Consider the following 20,624-nt stretch of genomic DNA (forward strand, 5'->3'; position numbering starts at 1 on the left):
CTTTTTTCAGTCACGATCTTCCCCCCACTGCGGCCCTCTCCCCTCCGACAGCTCGCGGCTCGGGCCCCGCCCCTCGCAGCAACCCAGCCCAGGTTGCTAGGGCCTGGCAGGGCAACCAAACCTGGCGCGCGAGGAGGCGCGACGCGCGCGTGCGCGCGCAGGCGAGCTTATACAAGGAACCAGCCGTCTTTGGCTTCGGGGACCCGAGCACGAGCGGTGAGGACGGGGCGCGCGAGCCCGAGCACGAGCACGAGCGCTCTCTCCGCATTGGCTCCTACCAGAAGTAGGCGGGGCTGAGGCGGGACCTGGCGGGGTCGGGAGAGCTTCCCCATTGGCCTGAATGGGACGGCCGGGGCGGGGCAGTTAGCAAATTAGGCTGCGCGTTCGCTGATGCGAGAGGGCGGGCCCGGAGGTTTCGATTAGTTGTTGCTGCCGCTGGGGAAGGTAAAGCGGCGACGGCGGGCTCTGGAGCTGTGGGGTCCCCGGCTGGAGGTGGGGGACTCGTGGGGTGAGTAGTCGCCCCGCCACCCGCCCGCCAGGCCTTCTTACCCTCACATCGGCTCGGCGCCCACCCAGCTTCTCCCTAGATAGGGGACCCACCCCGTCCCCCGGGCAGACGTGAGAAGGGGCGGCTGCGGCGCGGGTACCCCCAGAACGGGGCGACGCGGCGAGGGCGCCCCTGTTTGGAGTGGCCCCTTCTCAGCGTCCCATTGCGCCGCTGGAAGGGCTTCCCCGCCGAGGGGCTGGGGCTGTATTTTGGGGTGTGGGGAAACAAGAGGGTACGGAGGGGCGGCGGGTCGAGGCCGTCCCGCGGGGCTCTCCTTAGCGGCGGGTCTGCAGCGTCCCCGCCGCCCCCGCGGAGCTAGCTCCCTGGGGCTTGCGGCGAGGGAAGCCCCTTCTTGCTGGCGCTGATGAGCCTGCGCACCGGAACCCTCTGCCCGAGTTCCGAGCAAGCTGGGGACCTGCCGGGGGCTGCGAGCTGCGGCCCGGGCCCTGCTGACCTTGACTGCGTGCGAGGGTGGGCGAGAGACCCACTGCCTGCCCCGCAGCTCTTCCAGCCTCCCCCGAACAAGTTTCAGGCGTTGCTATGAAGTTCACGACCGGCATAGTGGGGAGAAGCAAAACTGGCCTTTTCCCAGACCTTCGTACCCTTTGCACCCTCATAGAAATTAAATCATAGGGTTTGGAATCATCTCCCAGAACGAACAGGTTCTGCTCACATTGACTCGTTTTGTGCCCACGTTGGGGAAAAAAATAACCCGAACATATTTCTGTGTAAAGGCAGAGCTTCCTTGAGGGTTTTGTTTTTTCGCTTCACTTGAGTGTTAAAAGCACAGATGCTTGAATAAGAAAAACCTGACCTTAGTTTCTTAGATGAGAGGGATGGTGTGATATTTAAATAGTTGCAGATCGTGTTCTGTTTAACACAATCTATTTTAATTGGCTGAAATTTAAGCTGATTTTAGAAAGTATCACAGACACAGAATAATTTTTTTCCGTGCATCTGAATTAGGTTTGTTTGGACATAACTGTTATGTAGTTAATGTGAAAGATTACACAAATTAATTTGAGAACATTTGACTGAAACAGGAGACATAAGTATGTATAGAATAGGATTACCGTTTTAGGTACCATCTGCTGGAACATTTCCAGCTTTTTTGCTGTGGGGTTACAAAAAAGACATCTTTACTGAGGCTATTTGGAATTATATGTGAATGACATTTAGATGTAAATTTGTTTTTTAATTCCTTTAAGGGTTTTTAAATATTCATGAAATGCGAAGAAGCTATATTGTCTGTTTAGTGTTGAAGGGAGTAGTATAATCTTATATAGGTTGTTAAATAGGGTTTGTTAATAATAAAATTTTTAAAAGGTGTACGTCTATTTGAGAACATGATGGTTGAGTACCTTAGCAATCCTTTTGATTTCTTTATTACAAGGACTATTTTAGGTTTGAGCATTTTTGGCGTTGACACTGGAACGGGAGTAAGGAAGCCTGCAGCAGTATTACCAGTTTGACACCACCAGTGGGTGTTTCTGTTGACAAATGCAGAGAAGAGAACATTTGGGAAGGAAATCTTTTTTTCGGGGGGTGGGGGGTGGGGGGTAAAGGGGGAAGGATCCAGAAGAGAAAAGCTGTAGAACTGAAGCTGCCAGCACAGTGTATGCTGAGCATTTCACAAGTACACCGAAACCTAATTAGGTTAAAAAATTCAGTTTGGTTGTACTAAATAATAGAACTCCAAAAGAGGCATGCTAAATAAAGTTAATCGTTTCAAGAGTGTTAAAAAATAATCTACCATTTTAGAGGAGTTGAAGGGTCTTCAAATGGAGAGTGTGTCAAATTCCTTTGAATTGTCTTGCCTTTATAACAATGCAACGATTAATTTGATATATATGTATATATAACAGTTTAGTCTTCTAATTTTGCTTATTTAATATGTTTCCTAAGCCTTATTTTAAACACAAAACTTGATATATTCTTAAAATAATTAGAAATAAGCATTTTTTTCTCCAGAGAGGATTCCTGTTTTTTCCTGCTCAGATTTATAATTTATTCATGACCTGGGGGCTTGTGGTAGGGATTTTTTTACCCCTTTATCTCAGGTTTTTTATTTTTATGCAAGTTTCCTGGACTAAATCTGCCATTATTTTCATTGTAATTTTCTTGGAGTTATTTAAACCAGAGTGTGGTTTTAAAAGAAAAGGCTCCCATTGAGGGAAATTGCAGGGCCATCTCGCATAGATGAGTAATAGAAGGTTGACTGCTTGGGAATCAGATATATTCTGTTCCCAATATGCTGCATGGGGTTAAGGCAGTCTCATTTAATGAGAACCAGATTTTAGATGGTATTTCTACTTTGAAGGTACAGTATTGTTCCATTACAAACTGAAATACAGAGGTGGAGAAAGTACTTCAACTATGCTTTCCCCCCACCCCCAGCTTTGCTTCACCACTGTCCAAGAATCTATGAGAGACTCTTTCAACAATAGTTGCATTGTTGGAAATGACAGTGGCTTCTGTTGCAGGAATTTAACCTTTCATTATGATTTATGTTTCAACTTACTTTGTGATAGAAAATTCAGCTATATCTGAGAATATGGCTGTAGGAAATTTTAAGGAAGTAAGCAGATAAGCCTTCTTTAGTGTCTCTGTTAAAAGTTTACCTTTTTTCCCTTCCATTTTGATAACTTTGGTGGTTATCCCCTTTATTTCTTCTAGATATTAGAAGGTATGCTAATATGGCACTTCATTTTTGGCAATTAGTGTGGGGATATGACTTTTTCGTACAATAAATTGATGTCAAATAAGGCATTTAAGAACAAATGAATTCACATGCGTAGATCCATAATGTGAGGGAAATCCTTTAGATAACCCTTAACTTTGATACAAGAACAGCAAAATTTGAAGTATTAAGTTGCTTTCTAAGTAGAAAAGGCTGTTTACTCAGGATTTGACCATTTTAAATTCTAAAGTTTTATTTTTTGGCAACATCGAATTTCTTGCTAGAAGAGGAGAACGAATCTCAAAAAATCTCAAAGGTTCTTTATCATCTGATGATGGTGTCAGTTGGATCACATATTTCAACTTACAAAAATAATGCAATTAAAAGACGACATTTAAACTTTCTGTTTGGGAGGCTTTCCCAATTTTTCAATCTTAAACTCAACATTAGAAATCTTTTGTTGGTGATGCATCACTTTAGTGTTTGGATTCAAATTCTTGAGTTTCTAGAATATTTCCTTCATGTAGAACAGTGCCTGGATTACTGGATTACACAAAGGTCTGGCCTCATTTCTCATTCAAGTTTGTACACTTCTTAATACTGAGGTAAGAACTTGGGTGCAATTATGTTGCTGGGTATGAAAGCCAAGAGTGAGGACCTTTTACCCGAAGAGCCTTACAACATTTAGACAATTCAGATTTGGGGATTAATGGAAAATTATTTATTACATTAAAAGGACCTAGCCCATTCAGGTCTTTGAAATTGATTGGCAGTACTGAATTATGCTCTTTACGTTCTTAGAAACATTTGTGTTTGAGATAGTTCTAATTAGGGTCAAGTATTGGGTCTGGTCTCTCTTTTGAGCAGTCTTCTCTATAATAATTATAGTATTCTATTTATTGAGCCTTACTGAATACCAGATACTGTGGTAAATAATTTATTTGCATGAATAGAGATGTGTAAGTGTGTTCTCACAACATCTCTATGAGGTCGGTGTTTTTCTTATTTCCTGTATTCACTTGACCAAATGGGTTCAGAAAGAGAAAATAATTTGCCCAGATTACCCACTAATCAGCAGCGGCAAAACTTCTATCCAAACCGGTCTGACTTGAACCTGTACTCTTCAAAACCATGCTTTCTGCTTCTCTTTAGGAATCTGATTCCACTCTTGGGGTGGTACTAGAGATAAACATATGTCTCCTGGAGTTCCCGGGCTACTTTGGCAAGGCCACCTAACCTTTAGTCACATGGGAAGCTGGACTCAGATCCATCGGCACTGCTGGATAGGACAACTGGAAGTACAGAATTTTCTAATAGGGTCATTAGTTCTGTTTCTTCATAACTGAAGGTTGTATCTAATTATTTACACCCCAAATGAGTAGCTGTTTCTAATTAACCATTTGGTATTTCATGTTTCGGCATGTTCCATTATACTTTTTACTGACTTTGATTAAATTGGCTACACTAATAAAGGCTATCAAGATATTCTTTGAATTCAATTTTGTGGTTTGATGCACTCTTGAAGTAAAATGGCAGCCATCACAACTTGCAGATGGTATCTCTTCCGTCAGTGTAATGACCTAAGTGAAATAAAATCTGGAGATAAAGTCTCCAGAGATATGTTAGTTTCTTCTTAATACATAGAAGTTGGACTCTGACAAAAATTCTTCTACTTGAAAGTAGAATTTTCTGCTACTTAAAGCCTCTCTTGATTGTGTGTGTGTGTGTGTGTATTTGTATTTAAATAAGACCCATCACTAAGAGCTAAACAGTTGCTTAGCCCAAAGGAATACTCAGGTCCATGTTAGGGAGGAAAAGGACTTAATACCTTATTCTGTAATTGATGAGAATCACTTTTGTCACTAATTATTAGAGTTAGAAAGGCGTGATGAATATTGAAGGACCTAAGAGCTGGGCCAGAAATCATCTTGGCCAAAGCAGAACAGTTATTCTACAAAGACAGGGCCTATACATAGTTCTTGTGGATTTCTTTGCCAAGTATGGGTTTTAAATACTCTGTTTCCCCGAAAATAAGACCTAGCTGGACAATCAGCTGTAATGTGTCTTTTGGAGCAAAAATTAATATAAGACCCGGTCTTACATACGACCCGGTCTTATATTGTAGTAAAATAAGACCGGCTCTTAACATTAATTTTTGCTCCAAAAGATGCATTAGAGCTGATTGTCCGGCTAGGTCTTATTTTTGGGGAAACACGGTATGCATTTTTAACAACTTTATTGAGGTGTACTTTACATACATAAAACTCACCTGTTTTAAGTGTGCTATTCAGTGATTTTTGGGGGTAAATTTGTGCATTGTATAATCACCACTACAATGCAATTTTAGAACATTTCCATTACCCCAAAAAGATCCTTCCTGCCAACATGCATCTTTTTTCCTTATTTACTTGCTTCCACCTAGATCCCTTTAACATCAGACACTGATAAATGAAATCATGTTGATCTTAAAAGATACTTCTTAAAAATATCCTCTTAGATACGTTACAATTTCTTAGTACTTTTTGTATTTTCAAACGCTTTTGCCTAAACATAATACATAGCAGAATACAAAGGACAGTACTGCAAATGACATAAATTACCTTCTCTTTGTGGTTTTAATTTGATTTTGTTGTGGTATTTTTTAAACCAGCAAGTAAAATACAATGTTCTTAATGATGTGTTGGAAATGCAGGAAAAAAGAAATCAAGGTAAAAGTAATTACTGAGCAAGAAAAAATTCCTTTCAGATTTAAGACCATGGGCAAAATAATTGGTTTTCTTGATTTTTAAGCCAATAACATTGTGCATTTTATTGTTTGAGCTCTAATCCTCTTGAGACATTCATGCCCACTGTGCACGCCGCAGAGCGGGCTTCATTAAATTCAGGTATTCATACACATTGTCTACTTTCTTCATTGCGTCAGACTGGATTGTTGGTGGGCTTTAGACACAGCTGAACCCTGCAAGGTATGGTGGCTTTTTCCTGCCTGCATCATTTTCTTTCCAGTTACCCTCGAGGGGGTGGGGGGAGTAAAGCCAACTTGGGAACACGTTGCACAGGGTAGGCTGATGTTGTCCCTTCACAGGTGCTCTCCTTTGCCCAGTGTACTCTGTGTGTAGATGGACACTGCTGATAAGATCGCTTAGAGCTGTTAATTTGGGGGTGTGCATAATACAGGAATGCAGTGGTTTGGTTGGAAGTAACGTGTTTTGGAAACTGTCTAACCTTTCATTGCTTTGAGATGAACATTTCTGGATGGAAAGTGATCCTTACAAGTGCCAAGCACGGAAATCAGTAATTCCCCGTGTGGTCGTTTTTGTCTGGATTTTTAATGACAAACAGATTAGACACAGCACTGCTAATAGTTTACTGTAAATTCATCATAACTGGTCTGAAAAAGGTTAACCTTTTTTAAAAGAAATACATTTAACATCTATGGCTGTATGATTCTGTTGTTACTTTCTTTTCTTTGTAAGAGAAAGTCCTACTAATATCAAATAGTAAGATATGAAGTGCTTTTTTCTGCCAGTGTACCTTTTTTGACTTAAAGGGAAATAGTGAATTTGAAAGTAACAACTTGGTTTCTGGAAGTTAACAAAACATATGGATAAATACAGTATAATTTTTGTTAAAGACTGCCTTAAATTATTTTAGATAAATTGCAATTTCAGATCTCAGTTTGTATTACCCTTAAAGATTAGGTTCTTGGCAGTGCAAGATTGTATCATAATAATCAGATTAAGCACGCACACACTCATGTGAGGAAGAGATGGCAGGTAAAAAATGGTGATAATAGTTGAAGAACAACTTACTGACTTGGATTTGCCCAGTTACCCCGATACTGCCAAGAGTAGAAACTAGCTTCCTGATGAATAGAATCCTTCAGAGACTACAAAAGCTGGTTCCAGTGTGACTATCCTCGAGTTTAACCATTCACCCCACCCACTCTGGTTTGTCAGCCTCTTGTGCGATGTATTAACCTTAATTGCTAGTAATTAGTAACATTACCACTAAAATTTAGCGTTGCAAAGGAAAAGTTTTATTTTAATTGTTAATAATTGAAAATAATTGAGGGAGACAAAAGGTAATTTTGTGCAAATCGGTGTTTCATACTTCATCAGTTATTGCTTGCTCAAATAACCTGCCCTGCCTTCTGAGGATCTGTCCTTCATCTAGCAAATACTAGTTGTCTACTATGTACCAGACTGTAATCCAGGCTGGATAGAGTGCTACATAAAAGAGAAGTAGGCCCTGCCCTCACATCATTTACAGTCTTGAGATGGAGGCAGAGGGAAAGTGCAGGGCTCTCCGGAGTGCATTACAGGGTGGGGATGGTGTATCTGTCCTGGGGGCGCAGGTAAGAAGGCCACACTGAGGAGGTGACATTTAAGTGAGACCTAAAGGATGAGAAGGACGGGTTTAGTTAGGGAAATACATTTTCCTGACAGAAGGTGCAAATGCCTCAGGCAAGGGGAGAAGTAGATGCTTTTGAAAAACAACCTTTTAAAAACTAAAAGAAATCCAACTGGCTGGAAAGTAGAGAAGCAGATGATGAAGCGGAAGTAGGCAGGGGCCAGGTCTTGAAAGGCGGAATAAAGGCCGGCTGCTGGGTTTTTTAACTGTCCTAAGTCTCCTGGGAAGCTATGGAAGGTTCTAAGCAGAGATGTCACATGAAACGAAATGCCACAAAAAAACAAGAGTTTTAGCTCAATGGAACCTTGATAATTTACCAAAAAGGTCAAATCTCTGCAAGGTAAAATATTCTTCTCTAATCTCATTAAAGTTTTTGTAACTGCTTCCTTGATTGATTGTGATCTGTGGTACTTTTCATTGTTTTTATAGAAATTACCTTTTCTAAGGCTCCTCCTTTCCTTTTATCCTTCACCGTTTTGTTAACCTTATGTAGGAATGTCATTTCTATTTATAACTGAGTTAAATTTTTTTTCTAACAGGTTTAGCTCTCTTCCATATTTAAACTTAGAACTGCTGGGTTTTGTCCCCTGGACACCTTTAATCCCCTCAGGGTATTTAATGTTTTAACAAAATGTTTTATTATGTCAACATTAAATTTGCTTTCTTCTCCCCCTCAAATACAGTGTCTTAGGTCTAATTTAATATCTTTTCAGCATTTATGCTGTTTTCTAGTTTATGAAATCTCATTTGAGTACTACAATGTTTTTAGAGAATTTTATTAATATTGTTTAGAATTACTGATCTTTAGCAAGAGTACCATTTTCAAATCTAGTTCATGTTCTGTGACTTCTCATCTATGTTAAACTGGTCTGTCGAGCTGCTTACGTTCAAGTGAGCTTATGTATGTAAAACTACTGTAAAGGTGTTATTTTATCCTAATTTGTTTTTTTCTGCTTTTACAGTAAATGTCTCTACATCCTCAGTTCTATTTTGGAAATCTTTCGCCAGGCTGAATTTTTCCTGGCCTTGATGATTGAACCAACAGTCATTCAGGTCTTCCTGGGTGTCAAGTTGTTTGTTTGTGCCTGTGTGGAATGCTGTTGCTCACTTTTCCGCTCCACATTTATTAATACAAAGAATATCCACAGCATTCCCTTCAAATATTTCCTTTGAAATCTACATTTTGATGCAGCCTCTAACTTAGCTCACTTTGGCCTTGAGTTCTGAGGCCTTTGTGAACCATTCTATACCTGCTCTGTATTCTTGTTGCTTTAATCTTTTTTCCTTCTTCTGGTGCTGGTAACTTGAAGGGTCTGCAGTGGTTTGCGTCATTACTTTTTTCCCATGCTATCCAGTCCAGGACATTTGTTTTAAAAGAGTTGCCTCATTTCAGATTTTAGAATTTGAAACTGATGAACTGATGTTTTTGTGCTAGAGGTGTCTCGAGCATCCAGAGCGACTACCCTTGATTTAGAGTTTGAAGTCTGTCCTGCTGCGCAGGATTGGTAAAGGAACGCCATACTTGTCTTTCTTTGGCTGACTTTATGATCAGCTAATGGTTTGGGTGTCTTGGTGTCACGTGTTCTTTAGGCGACTGAAAGGGTGTCAGCATCGTGGTAAGTGATGGAGATCCAAAGCCAAGCTGCAGTGTGCCGTTGTGGAGTTTGTAATCCAACAGAAGCGGCGGAGAGCAGTGACTAAAGTACAGGGTGATATGCACATTTCGATGGAACTACAGGGTGTTGGTTCTCTAGGCCAGAACAGGTGCACTTAACGCAGACTTAAGGGGACTGCGAAAGGCAATGATTCCTGAGTGTTTGTGAAGAGTCTTAAAGAAGGCCCAGAATGTCAGGTGGAGGGACGGCGTTTTCTGGCAGATGGTGTATTCAAAGACACAGATCTAAAATAGTAAGAAATAACATGGATTTATGTATTGCATGCCTTGCTTTGATGCTTGTTCCTCAGCTAGTACATCCCAGGATCTTGATTTTTCTTTCTTATGGCCACCTTTTGGCTTTTTTCTGTCCATGTTCACTTTTCCCTAAGAGGGTAGGAAGGAAATACTAAGACCAGGAGCTTAAGGGTGGACCTTTGGAAGTATGGCTGAGCAGATCGTATCGGTTTTCTGCTGCAAGTTCTGGGGAGGCATGGAGTGTTCACTGTTGCCTCAGCGTCTCGTGCATTGCCTGGCACATAGGACATGCGTAATATTTTTCTTATGAAAGGCCCCCTTTTTCTGCCCCCTCCCCATCTCATGTCAGTGCCTTCTTCCTTGTTCAGTGGCTTCTCTGTTCTGTCAGGTACCTGTCTAGTGGCTCTTCCTCTCTGCTCGCCCTGTAGACATGCTCCTCCCATAGCTGGTCACCAGGCATAACTGTGTTACAATTAGATTCACATTAGTGTACAGGTGTGCTCATGTGATAAAATGTTGGCGCCCTGTGAGGCTCCTGAAACTTTTCTCCCAATGTTCACAGAATGGCAGATGAGGGAGAGGCCAAAATGAACACCTACGAGAGTGACATTTCTTTGAGTTTTTTCATAGTTCATTGCATGAATTCATGACATGCTGAGCTCTATTCCATAATAAACTCGTGTGTGTGTGTGCATATGTGCGTTTGTATACATCTGCATTGTACATTACTTGCCATTAAGCCAAACAGACATTCTGTGAAGATGTTTGCTTATTTATCATGTGACTTCAGACCCCCCCACCCCACCCCCCGTACATCCCTCAGATTGGGAAGTTGCTTTTAAATGTGTTACCACATTGAGGTAAAATAAAAGGTCGTCTGAGGATGCAATGTCCTCACCAAAGAATCCACTGTACAATAATAGCTGGTTGGTTAGATGGAGGGTTTTTTTTGTTTTTTAAGCACATGTAGTAGACTTTTAAATACCCTCTCTACATTTTTGGTTTCCTAGAAAACTTGCCCAGAAAACTCACCGTCCTCAGTCTCTTTTACAGCTAGGATCACAGGCTTGTGACTTAGCTTTGACCAGTTATTTATGCAGAGTGAGACTTGTGAGCGTTGTGAGGTGGCCATCATGTGTAGTTGAATTGATGGTCTGGTGATCATGTTGACAGAGGTGCTTGCTTTTTAAGGAGCGGCAATGGCAGAGCTTATGGAATTCAGCCTCGAGTAGCATTGGTGCTGAGGGGTGGCTAGATATAGGTATACATGGTGTACACACATGTGTGTACATACATATGTACACACACACAATAGTGTTTATTTTCCTTCCTATTCTTTGATCATGTGATTTGTGGTTAGATGTCTTATTTTTGGACTATTTTCAGCTATTATATCTTCAAATATTTTTGTCCTGTTCTCTTTCCTGTTTCTGTGATTCCAATTACCAGTAGATTAGAACCTTTGATCTTGTTCCACAGCTCTTCAATGTTCTATTTTGTTTTCTTCTCTCAGTGTTTTGGTTGGGGTAATGTCTATTGACCTATATTCAAGTTCACTGATTCTTGCCTTGGCTGAGTTGGGTCTAGTGAAGAGCCCATTCATTGAAGGCACTCTCATTTCTCTTAACTTTTTTATTTTCAGTACTTTAATTTTATTTTTTCTTGGAGTTTCCATCTCTGCTGAATTACCCATCTGATTTTGCATGTTGTTCCCCTTTTGGGCTATAGCCCTAAGCATGTTACTCGTAGTACAAGAATTTAAAATTTCACTCTAGATATTTCCAACATCTGATTCTGTGTCTAGTTCTTACACCTTGTGGTAATTTTTGTTCTTAGCCTGACCTATTTTGTAGAACAGTAGAGACTAATGTACATAATTTTTATTTCTGTAAATGGGCCTATCTTTCCTTCTATTAGGCCTTTAGTGCAGGGATTTGAATGAATCTAGTTAAGAGTTGGTCTGGGTTTGAGTTTGGTTGTTGCTGTGGTTACCCTCAGTGTATCTCAGGCTTCAAATTCTCATGGAGATACTTTGTGATTAGGGTGGGAGTTGATTTATTTTATTCTGAGTTTCAAGTCTTCCTTTTGAAATGTGCCTTAGAGAGTGTCTTCTTACTTGCTCTTGTTCTTCTGACCCTCTTCTGGTAGTATTCTAATGTTGACTTGTTACTGGAAGTTGGTTAGTGTGGAGGTGGGGAGTAATGGTGGGGTGTGGTCTTTTGTTCTGATTAAACCTCAGATTTAGGCCTGTATCAGTATACCAAGGTCTTGCCCCTCCCCTGGCTATGCCTCTGAAGAATCTTGTCCCTCTCTGAGGAGGAGGGCACCCACCTCTTTCCCTAGCTGCAGTGAGTTTTCACCAATGCTTTCCTGCTCAAAACAAACGCTTATTGGCCTTTCTTTCTCAGATGAAGGCTTTTCTTCTCTAGTGGAGATAGGGGAAGAGAAGGATCCGGGTGGATTTCTCACTCCTGAGGCCCAGCTGCAGTTCCCTTCCCCCAGGTCTGCATCACAATGGGCATTTCGTTCCTCTCTGAGTGCCTGGTGGGATTGATGGAGGAAGAGCCTGCAGAAGGTTGGTGTCTCCCCAATTGTTGTGACCCCGCCAGTGGTTTCACACTGTCCAGCAAGCCACAGGGGGCTTTTTATCTGCTTGCCAATTTTTCTAGCTGAACTCCTTTTATCAGGGTCCAGTTGCTGTCTATTCCAGGTGAGCACATGGTTGTATCCTCTCTCCTTATAAGCACGGTCTCTCCTAAGATTTTGAGCCGATTGGTTGTTCTGTGAATTTGAAATTAATCCAGCTCTTTTTCATTGGAAAAGGACAGCTGTGTTCCTTCTAGCCTTCTTATTACAGGGTGAAAGAAATTTGGTTGCTCTTAAAATTTTAACATGCGCATTTAACTTAGTCTAAACTTAATTATTATTCGTATCCTCCTAAGACAGATTTTAGAATGGTTTATCTTTTAACCTTCATTCCCTGTCCATGTTAGTTATTTATGCTTTAGTTTTGCCTTGTTTAAGCCACCTTAAGCCTATAAAAATAGTGACTATTTACTCATCAACATGTTTTTCAAATTTCTTTGCTCACCATTCTTCATTTACCCCATTTCTTCCTTTTGGGTTCCGTTTCTTTCTTTATAAGGAATGTTCTTAAGTAGTTCTTTTACTAAAGGCCTGTTAGTAGTAAACTTGGTCTTGGCGTTTCTGAAAGTGACTTTACTTTACTTTTGAATGATTGTTGAGCTGGGTACAGAATTTTACAGTGACAATTATTTTCGCTATTGTGTTTTGACAAGTTTTGTTAATGAGAAGTCTTTAGTCAGTTCAGGTGTGATTTCTTTATACGTAGGTAATTATCTTTTCTCTTTGGCTACCTTTAAGATTTTTTCCCTTGGGTTTTTTTTGTTTTGTTTTTTGTTTTTCCTATAGTTTCTTTATGATATCTTTTGGGTGGGATTTGTTTTAATTTATCTTCATTTTATTTGGTTTACTCCCATCAGTCTGAAGACTCATGATACCTTCAGTTGTGGAAACATATCTTAGTCATTATCTTTTGAAATATTGCTTCTCCTCCGTTTTCCATTTCTGGAACTATTATTTAGAAATGTGTTGGAGTTTTTCATTGTATTCTCAATATTGCTTAAATTTTCTTCAGTATTTTCCATTTTTACTTCTGGGTGATTTCCTGATAGCCATCTTACGATTCATTAATTTCTCTTTAGCTGTGGCTAGTCTATTATTGTCTAATCCATTTATTGAGAGAATTCTTACTAAAAACATTTGGCTATCGTTTTGCATTGTTTTTGTTTTTTGTTTTTTCAAAATTGCTTTTTAATTTTCATAAGAGCATTTTCGGTGAACACTTTAAAATTTAGTTATGTTTGTCTCATTTCAATTGTTATTTTAGCTGTAGTTCTTGAGGAATGAAATCTCCCATTTGTCTTCCCTTCCTTCCCTCCCTCCAGCTTTCACTTGTTTCTTTGTGTGGTTTGCAACATTAGACAATTTGGGAATTGTTTGCCAGTGCCTGGCTTGTGGGATGCTCCTTTGGATGGCTTTGCATTTGCCACTGATGGGACGCCTTGGGTTCACTGCATCTGGAGAATTTTTTATCTGTTCTCACATGGATTTCTGACTTCCAGAGGGTGGTATGAACTTGTGCTCCATATCTGTAGTAGAGCAAAGACTTGGATTTTCCCTTTTGCCTTGGTCACTCCTATGCACAGCCCTGGGCTGCTGTGTGTAGCTTTTCTTTTTTCTTACTTACCCAAGGGCAGCCCTTTGTATCTCTTGGCTTCATGCTGGTGGTTTACTTCCAGCTTCTTTCCAATGCACAGACTTGAGGCAATGTCTTTGGTTTCCTGGCCCCATAATCATTTGAATTTGTAGCCCTTGGTTTGGAGGGCAGGAGTGAGCAAGTCTTTGTCCTGTGAAGAATCGCATTTAATAAACTTCTTGTCTTTGTAGCCACTCCGTTCTATTCTGGTTTTCCTGACTGTTGGTCAGGAAGTAGTTCATCCAGTTAAGAACCAGGAAGTAGTTGCAACCACAGGCATCTTCTAACTTGAATAGATTACTTACTAAAAGTTCATGTAGATGTGAATAGTGTAGAACGCAGTTCATATTATCTGATAGGAATGATGTTATTGAACAAATAGGTTCGTGTCCTCAGGGGTCTGTTCTTTCCATTATGCAGTTGAAATCGGTATAGACTCTTTGGGACTAACCAGTATGAGGAAGGTGATTTCTTTGGGGAGGTGCATTTTAACATTCTCAGTGAGAGGAAGGTCTGGTAGTTTCCAATCTCAGTTCTTCTGTGGTGTCACCTGCCTGCTACCAGGCCCTGTTATTGTTACAAACCCTCGCCGCTGTTCACAAACCTGCCTCTGAACCTTCACTGCTCATCACTTAGCGCACAGCCTTGCCTCCACTCCACTGAGAACATTGAGGGCCTTCTGGCTGAGCTGGCTGGCTCCATGTACAAACATCAGTTCTTCTATCCCCAGAGCTGTCCTTTCCTCCTGGCTCAGAGGACGAGGTGCTTCTGCTGCTGTTTGAGGCCAGTCCTTTACGCAGTGCCCTCTGCTTTGGCAGTCTTTTTCCATTAGTTATTCCCCCTCTGGTTCCCCACCGTGTAGCCCACTGTTTCTCAACTGGGGGTGATTTTGCTCCCAAGAGGACATTTGGCAATGTCTGCAGACATATTTGGTGCTCACAGTTGTGGGGGGTGGGGTGGGGGTGTGTGTGCATGCTCCTGGCATCTGGTGGGTAGAGGCCAGGGATGCTGCTGGTCACCTTACAATGCCTGGCATAGCCCCCGCAGCAAAGAATTACTGGCCCCAAATGTGGGTAGGGCCGAGGTTCAGTAACCTTGTTCCATCCTTAGTCTTGCTTGTGACTCCTTTGGTTTTCTCTGCCCATTATCTTATTCCTAAGGTTCTCATCCTAGAAAACGTTGCCTGAACCACTGTCCACTCCTCTTCTAGCTACCCAACCTTCTCCCCTTCTCATCTACCCTTCTGTGAGAGTGGTGTGTGCATAGCCTATCCGTTTCTCGTCAAACTTCAGCTCTTGCTCTCTGGCTTCCCACCGTCACTACTTAAACTGTTGTTGCTGAGATTGCCTATGACCGCCTGTGTGCTGCATCCGGTGGATTCCGTCGCTCCTAATTTTACTTTTCCGTTGCATCTGACACAGTTAATCACTGTCTCCTCGAAGCAGTACGTTCCCTTGACGTCCTGGTTGTCTATGTCTTATTATTTTTCTGCATCTTCTATGGGCTCTTATCTATCCGCTTACTCCTTACGGCTGTTAACCTGGGTTTGACTTCTTGGCCAAGTGTTACCATCCGTCATGGTCTCAGTTACGCCCAGTTTCAGTTCTGTTTATATGCAGATGTTTTTCTAAATTTCTAAATTCTTCCCCACCTTTTCCCTACAAGCTTCAGACTCATTTTTCATAACACCTGCTGGAAAGCTACACTTGAATATTTTACAGGTGCCTTACACGCAGCACGTCTAATGTGCAGGACAGCATCCTTTCCTCAAACTTGCTTCTCCTCGCCTCTTCAATTAAAAAAAAGTCTCTGTTAATGTTTTGACCAGCCACCCGGGCTCCTAAGGTAAATAGTTGGGTCTTGTCCAACTCAGATATACAGAGGGTGCCAAAAAAATGTATACACATTTTAAGAAGGAAAAAACTAATATATACCGATAACAAAAGATGAATACAAGTCACGTTTGACTCCTGCAATTACAAGAGGTGCTCAGAGTGGTTACCACCATGTTTCCCCGAAAATAAGACCTCGCCAGACCATCAGCTCTAATGCATCTTTTGGAGCAAACAATATAAGACCGGGTCTTATATAATATAGTATAATATATAATATAATATAATATAATACCGGGTGTTATATAATATAGTATAATATATAGTAATACCGGGTCTTATATTACATAAGACCCGGTATTATATTATATATTATATAATTTTTGCTCCAAAAGACGCATTAGAGCTGATGGTCCGGCTATGTCTTATTTTCAGGGAAACACGGCATCAGTGTGCAGACACTTCTGATGATGGCGAACTACTGCTTGAGCAACGTTAACCAAAGTGTCCACTTGTAGACATTTTTTTGCCGCCACCCCCAGTATTATGTACAATTGTTGGTATGATATCAAATCTGCTTTTGATGTTATCACTGACCTGCTTGAAAGCCTACGCTGGTGCTCTCAAGCTGACAGAAGGAGGACAACGTTAGGTGAAAGTCTGAATTCCCTTATATGGCCCATCAGGCTCTCTGGGATGTTCTCTGCCTACCTCTCCAGCCTCACATCGTTTCCCTGTCTGCCTCGAACATGATGCTCCGGCATGTAAGAGTCCCCCTTAAAATTCTGTTGTATATTTGATGTCTTTGCTTATGTTATCCCCTTGGTCTGGAATGCAGTGTTTTTCTGCAGTTTGTGGGGCACTAGTTCTCTGGGTGGTGGGACTCCCTCTTTCTCATGGAAGCTACAGTTAATTGGCACCTTTCTCCACTTCTCTGGCCTCGGCGTTATTAAGTAGTATTCCTTGGCTGAACTGTCATTTCAGAGCTGGGACTGGGTAAATGCTGGCATTAGACCTGCTGAAAAGAGGGTGTTTTACAGCTCTTCAGTTATGTGGTTTATTATTAGCCATTTCTTTTATTAGTTCCCACTACCTGTAGTTTTATTATCTTTCAAGGATTCCTCTGGAAAAATACAGCTTTTTTGCCTACATGAAGTTGTGGGTTCTTCAGCTTTATTGGGTTTTACCATCCATTCAGTCTTAATCTGCTGGAGCATCTCCTGCATTTCCCTGGCTGCTCTGGACTTATTTTTATTTCTTTTGCTTATTTCGGTGGGTTTTAATGTGGGAGGAAAGGTAAACACGTGTGTTTGGTCAGCCATTTTAAAGCAGAACTTCAGTGCCCTGTACCTCATGTGGTTTCTCTTTTTTCTTTATTGTAGCTATCATGGCAAATAATGTCTTTTAACGTGAATCCTTGTATACATTTTTGATCATTTTCTTCGGAACTAGTCTTATATCTCCCTTGGGAATCACTGGGGGTGATGCTACATAATTCCGAGGGGGAGCATGCCACACCTGGGGAAGGTATAGAGGCAACACGCTGATCCACCTACAGGAAAGGTTACCAGTTAAAAGTGTTTATTATTTTGGCCAATCTGGTCATCATTATTGGTTTTTTGTTGTTGTTGTTGGGGTTAAAGTAATTGTAAGATTTGAACATTTACAACATTTATTTATTGGCCATTTGTATTTTCCTTTGTACATTTTCTTTTCATGTCAATAAAATTTTTTTAAAACTATTTTGTAGGGTTCACTTGTGTCTTTTTAACATGAAATAAACAAATGCTACCAAATATAACATCCATTGCCTATTTTTTAAGTTTGGGTTTTTTATTATGATTCTTGGAAAATGAAAATCCACTCATGATTTTGTGATAATTGATACATACCTCACACGGAGGCTGTGAAAATGAAATGAAATAACATAGCTGAAGAGTCCCACACGGTACTTGGTACATAATAGGCAGCAGTAAATATTAGTTCCTTTTGTGGATTCTTTCTCCTTTGCCAGAGTATTAAAATAACTATAGTACTCCATACTCTATCACATGTATTTAACGAAACCTTGTTAAATGAAGGGCAGTATGCCAAAAACCCTGAGGGATGCAGAGATGTTTAAGGCCGCTTCCTATCCAGGGATAAACATTAGCTTACTGTATGTATTTTTTCCTTTCTAGGCTTTTTATTTTTTTTTAAACATCCTGTTCTGGAAACCTTTCCATCTTTAAACTGTGTTATTTTATTTGAGCACAGAACCCTTTAAGTGTTCCCACATTTAATCCATTGCGTTTCTATAAGAATAGCTATTCCACTTTATAGATGGGGACCCTGAAGGGGTGATCTGCCACCTTCTGGCTGGGATATATTGGGATGTAGAAGAACGCTAACCATTGTCCCTCCAGCCTCAGGGGGTGCTGAATAAATAGTTATTGAAAGAATGAATCATCTTTTATTAAACGGTATGTTAAGCCCATTCCTAAATTGCATCTCTACTCCTTAGTGTTTTTCTCTCTCCCTTTATATTTTATGCTGCTAAAGTGGTTAAAATAGCTTTCAAATTCAATGGTTGGTAGAAAAGACATTGGAAGTTGGAAGACAGATGCTACACTGTTTTAGTCATAATGAAAAAGGAAGAAGATTTTTGTGCTGATACTGATTGTATTTGCCAGTTAAATTTTTTGCCCTGGTGCTGATCCTTTGCAAGGCTACGTTTCTGGTTCCTGAAAAGCTGCAAGGGGCTTTCCCATTTTGGGGCTAGGGTAAATGGCCCAATTTGTTGCAGTCTAAGGATGACTCTGCTGCTAATAGCCAGGTTTTTCATTTAATCTTTAGTAAAGTAGGAAAAAATTAGCAATTATAATTAGGCTCTGGAGATTTGAGGGGAAAACTTTAATGAATGAACTAGCAAATATACAAACTTTAATGGAATAAGTGATTAACAGACATCTCAGAGTTTGCTCTGTATTTAGCTTTTTGTAGTTGGTTGCCTTTTTTTTCCAAGTATGGATCAGTTGGCTGAAATTCAGTGTCATCTTTCCTGTATGAACCATACCCATAATCCATACTACTCATCCATCCCATCTGTCCAGTAGGTCTAGTTTTGATTTCTTAAAAGTGGAGCAATAATAGAGATGACTTATGAAACCATCCGGCACAGAATTATAGATTTTTACAGTGTTCTATCTTTTAACATTATCTAACCCGTATCTAATTTGATAGCCACATTTTTAAAATGACTCATCATCACCTTCATTGAATCTTGCCAAAGCATCCAACATAATTTTCACAGAAACTGCGACTTTCTTTTAAATGGTTTACATACTGTTTAGTTGAAAACAACCATGGCTGTTACAAGAAGAATTGACAAATAGTTTTTTTTGAAGAAATGCTACTAACACTTGGATGCTAAGCATGCAGGTTAATTTAAGGGAGCAGAAATAATGGAGTTGAACTAAATAGTTACCTATTAGGCAAAAACATTTGCACTGTTGGCAGCAGCTGGTCTGTTTACAGAGGTAATGGGGACTTGATAACTGTTAGGTCTGTTAAGAGACATGCTGGAGGGCCAATATGGCTCGAGTGCACAGAGCAAAGACTCTTGTGATTCATTTTCTATTTTTCAAAAGTTCATTTTCCATGAACAACATGCCTTTTTGCAATATAACAGAGATAACTGAATTATTTGGAGTACCTGGAGAAAAGCACTGTTCAGATAGAATTGCCTTTTCCCCAAGTAGAGTTTCTCCCTTCTCCCAGACATAGGTCGTTTCTACCTCTTGTGGGCATGTAAAATACCTGGTTTTGCACTTTTCACATGTAGTTAACTCACCTGTTCGCCTGTCCTATGAGCTCTTCCTCTGAGGAGCTTTTGTGCATAATTCTGATCCGTAGTTGGTTCTGGCCACTTAAACTGATGACACAGCCCAATCTTGGTGAGATGCAGTTCTCATTAAGGTGCCATAAGAAAATAAGCTATTATGATTTATAAATTCAGTCCAGAAAATACTTTAGTATACTTATACTCAATTGAGTATATTCCATATGTCCAAGATCGTGTTATGTCTACAAAGTACTGAGTTTAGTAATACATTAAACAGACAAACTCTTGTCTGTGGACCTGTATTTTAATAGTATATGGGAAGGAGAGATTAATGAGCCTGGAGGAATCTGTGCAGTTTTGAAAGTACATAGGACCTGAAGTGGGTTGTGAGTGGTAATAACAGTTAGGGCTTTTCAGCACATACTGCTTTACGGCATTCAGTAATCTGGATCTCCTTTGAACTCTCTTCCCTTCTCTTGTGTCACACACTCCCAGTCTTGCTGCTCCTTGTCTAGCCTGCTACCCCTGCAGTATCTTTGTTTTCTTTAACAATCTGCCTTGGGCCATCTTCCTCCTCTTTCTGCCCTTGGTGTAATGCTTTATTGTTTTAACCCTAACCCTGAGCTTTCAGACCATCTAGTGGGCTGTCAGACTCTCTAACTTCTTTGAGAATAAGTTGCATCTTTGTAGTTCTTAAGTATCTAGTATGTAGATTTGCTTAAGCACCAGGTACCATTCTCTTAAGTTTAGCTTCTTTCCCCAAACTCAGTTCTTTCAGACTTTCCTTTGTCTGTTTCTGGTCCTAGAGTTACCCCTTTAATTCCATATTCTGGTCAGCAAGTTCTGCTGCTTCTGGCTTCAAAGTGTTACTTGTAGCCACGCTATTCTTTCCACTCTCATCATTACATGCCAGTTAAAACACCAAATACTGAGTGCACATTATATTCTAAGCACTGTGTAGGTGCTGGGAATACAAACATTACAAATGCAGCCCCTTGCTCTTAGAATACGGGAGGGGGAGAGACACTTATTTTGGCACTTTATTGAGCAAATGTTTATTGAACACCTTCTCTGTGCTGGGTGCTGGTGTAGGCACAGATGTATTATAGAGTTCTTTCCCACAGGCTGCTCACCTCCA

General features: G+C 40.6%; 1 protein-coding gene across 3 annotated transcripts in view; it reads left to right on the top strand.

Moving 5' to 3' along the window:
- Positions 1-401: 401 nt before the first annotated feature.
- CDKL5 (cyclin dependent kinase like 5) overlaps positions 402-20,624 on the top strand; it is a 165,037-nt gene continuing 144,814 nt past the window's right edge. For all 3 annotated transcript variants that reach the window (XM_019755452.2, XM_019755453.2, XM_074324175.1), the window contains exon 1: positions 402-508. The gene's annotated coding sequence lies outside the window, so the exon portion shown is untranslated. The remainder of the gene's footprint in view (positions 509-20,624) is intronic.

Source organism: Rhinolophus sinicus, chromosome X (assembly GCF_036562045.2).
Source record: "Rhinolophus sinicus isolate RSC01 chromosome X, ASM3656204v1, whole genome shotgun sequence".
In the NCBI taxonomy this organism is placed as follows: domain Eukaryota; kingdom Metazoa; phylum Chordata; class Mammalia; order Chiroptera; family Rhinolophidae; genus Rhinolophus; species Rhinolophus sinicus.